The sequence below is a fragment of the Oxyura jamaicensis genome, unplaced genomic scaffold (assembly GCF_011077185.1).
Source record: "Oxyura jamaicensis isolate SHBP4307 breed ruddy duck unplaced genomic scaffold, BPBGC_Ojam_1.0 oxyUn_random_OJ172, whole genome shotgun sequence".
In the NCBI taxonomy this organism is placed as follows: Eukaryota; Metazoa; Chordata; class Aves; order Anseriformes; family Anatidae; genus Oxyura; species Oxyura jamaicensis.
The window spans coordinates 70,805-74,340 of NW_023305695.1; the positions used below are offsets into that span (position 1 = coordinate 70,805).

General features: G+C 39.6%; 1 long non-coding RNA gene across 1 annotated transcript; it reads left to right on the forward strand.

Annotated features, from left to right (window-relative positions):
* Positions 1-728: 728 nt before the first annotated feature.
* LOC118158799 lies at positions 729-2,651 on the forward strand. Its single transcript, XR_004746898.1, has 4 exons — positions 729-772; positions 1,093-1,295; positions 1,899-2,022; positions 2,564-2,651. It is a non-coding gene; the product is annotated as an uncharacterized LOC118158799 (long non-coding RNA).
* The last annotated feature ends 885 nt before the right edge of the window (positions 2,652-3,536 follow it).

Here is a 3,536-nt window from a genome sequence, read left to right on the forward strand (position 1 = left end):
GAGTGAAAGCACATCCAGTGAGTCATGTCCTGGTAAACCTCCTGCTAAAATCAGCAGAGGACTAGGAGCATGCTGATATCGGTAGCGGTACCTTAAAACTAGAATCCCTCTTCTCAGTGAAAGTCTTCTGCTTTTCTAAAAAACGTGCTTTTTTCCCAACCCCTTTGAGGTATCTTTTCGACTTTGGTCACAGAGCTATTGCTCCTACTTTTGAGCATTCCAGATGAGCAAGTTAGTAAATGTGTGTCCATCCAGACCTGTGTACATATGGTACGCAACAGACTTGGGCTCTGGCTCCTCTGCGTGGTCCACAGGCTGTTCTTGGCATACCATGGAGCACTGGCTTATAAACGTGGTGAAATTTCCTATTCTCGATGGGTCTAAAACAATAATTCCAAAAATTCTTTTCTCCCTGCTCTCCTCTGCCCTCTTGCTTAATGTAGGCAGTTGACAAAGCTGAAATCAGACCAATGAAGAGAATCTACTGCAGCTAAGTGGCTGTAACTCCCTAGGACACCTATTCATGCTGGTTACTGAAGAGGATGGCATTTGGTCACTCCGTCTATTTCATTTGGCCCGAAACCCTTCTGAACTCATCAGCTCGTTCACTTCTCAGTGACTTTTCTGTGAAGAGAGGTAGGTGCAAATAGGAGGATATTTTATGAATTCCTTGAAGGCTTGGGGAGAGAGCAGCGTGAATTCCAGCTTGTTCGTAGGCACAAAAGAATCTGTTCCAGACAGTTTACTTGTAAATCTCCATGAAAGCAAAGAGGTATTGACTACTCAAAATACATCACTACGTTGAAGCAGTTATATATTCAATATATATATATATATATTTTAAAAAAACTTTTAATTCAAGAGTATATGTAACGTGTAATTCCAGTATTACTTTTTAATGATAAAAATATTACACTTTGTTCAACACAATGTGGTTTTAAAAGTTCTAACTGTTTTTCCTAATTTGTTCAAACTGAGCTGAAGTATTTTGTACTGATTGTTCATTATTTTGGTCGTGACACTACAGCTTTTTAGAAATAGCAGAAAATCTTAAGATTGTAAATCTCATAAGCAGCTTCATCTATTTGGCAGCTGATAAAAGATCTACTGAATGCATTCCCAAATATGTTCACCAATACAAGAGAAACACACAGCGCGTTGGGCCCTGCTCTTCAGGCTGCATTTAAACTGATATCTCCAACAGGAGGTTGGATATCTGTGTTTCAAACACAGTTACCATCCTTGGGTGCAGGGCTTTTGCATTCCAGAGACGATCCCAAAGGTCAAGCACAAAGGTATACAAATTTCATTAATTATTCATCTAAGGAGCCTAGGGACTGGATGTTTCTGACTTTGTCTACATTGCATTGTCTACAGACCAACTCTTATTTTTTGTTTATAGCAATTTGTTAATTTTTAAATATTCAGTGTCTGTGCATGTATGATCACTAATTTATACATGCGTGCGTTTCTTGACAGCAAAACCTTTTTTTCTTGACAGCGAGAAGAAGGTGCAAGTATCTTTTGACTCAATTTATTATCAACCAAGGCTTTGAATATATACATATATATGAAACTGTACACCTAAAACATGATTTCTTATTATTTTTGGCATTGTAAATAAAGTATCTAGTAAATGTTAGAGTTATGTAAATGTTTATTTGTATGAGAGTGTAAACTTTTTTGAAGGGAGTATTAAACCTGTTTGTAACGATGATCTAAGAGAATGTGAAACATGAACTAATTTCTGCAGGTATTTTGAAATGCCTATACAATTTTGCTTAAATGAAACTTGCTTATGATACTTTGCTATTGAACAGTAAATCTGTTATTCCTTCAATTCTTATGGAAGCACAATCACTACTTGAATTCTTTCCTGTGTAACTTTTTCACCAAAGGTGGTCCAAAATCTTGGTCCAGCTACGGATTTTTCTAAGAAGCTGGCATTGGACTGTTCAGGCCAACAGACTGCTATGGATTTATTTCTCTTAAGTTCACAATATTCTGATCTAGCTTCTCTTGGTAAGGAGTGCCTACTATATGTATTCATTCCTCCCAAAGTGTTGTCTGTCTTTGAAAAGCACAGGCTGCTTCAGGAATTCTTTGATCTTGTAAGTTTTATGCACTCTTGTAAATGCAGCTAATACTGAATACTAGAAAGTACTCCTGCTCGAGAATAGAAAACAGGTAGATGGCAGGAAACAAATCAAGTTTAATCATAGGAGGAGAACACAGTTCTCACCTTTCAGTATTAAACTAGTATTTGTCTCTGCACACACACTTAGTTTTATGTCTACGCCATTAAATATTCTTGCAAGCGCTCCGGCTAGCTTTGTTAGCCAGGACAGGTTATTGAAGTAAGTGTATATTGAGATAACTGTGTATTGGAGTGACTTGTTGATGTCTTCAGTGGCCTGAGTCAAGGCCAGCTCTTGTCGTCTCACAGATGCAGTTCATATCAGGAAAAAGGTCAATATAGATGGGACTTGAAGAACATTATATACAATCTTAACATCCTGACCTCATGGTTTACCTTCTAACAACACCTTTTCTTCCTTCACAGCTTGCATGTCCAAATACTCTGCTGGGTGCATCTATTAATATCCATCTTATCATCATAGCCATAATCCTGCTCAGGCTGAAAAGTTGCAGAAAGACCTTAAAAGATACCTTACGAGGAAGCTTGGTTTTGAGGCAGTTATGCACATAAGATGAACAAAGCTGGCCAAAGCCAGCTTTGCCCAAGAAAATGTTAAGGTGCCATAGAGCAGAGCATTGTTACAGCTGATGACAGCTGACATGCTTTCAAGGAACATAGGTCCTAGAAGAGGTGAGCTTCTTAGGCTGAGCCTTCTTTAGCTCTAAGAAAGCAAGGTTACAACTTCAGGAAAAGGTTCGTGGAACCGGAGACTTTTTTAAAATACTTTGTTTAAATTTCAGCATCTTCTACTTCATTTTCTAAGACTTTGGTTAATGCGTGGTTTTCTGTTGCTGGTCCTAGTGCCAAAATTGGACTCTCAGATGCCCGTTCTGCTGCCCCTTTGGCTTCTGTGTCAGCCAATCTATTGCTTCTTTCAATAGCAGGATCCCCTGTTTGATGTCCTTGCCAGTGCAAAATGGCAATTGTAGCTCTTCTGCGTGTTGACTGGAGGATGCTGAGTCCTCTCTCCTTCCAAATTGCCCCATGTGCATGCACCATACCAAAGGCCTCTTTCTCATCTGTCCAAATGGTAATTCTTCTCCCTTTGGCCAGCTCAAGAGCTCTTCCCAAGGCAAGGATTTCAGCCTTTGGGGCTGATGTTTGTTACCGCATCTCCTGGAGGTACCGCCTAGCTGAATATGGTGGGGTTACTTTTGAACCCCTATGGTAACACAGTGCATGCAAGCTGAGATTTTCATCCCCTGCCTGGATTGTCTCATTCAATGGCAAAGAGTTGCTGGCTTTCAGGTGCCACAGGCAGGCACAAAAAGGCATCCTTGAAATTTAGGACTGTGAACTCCACTTGACCCTTTTCTAATTTTGTCCAAAGGCTGTA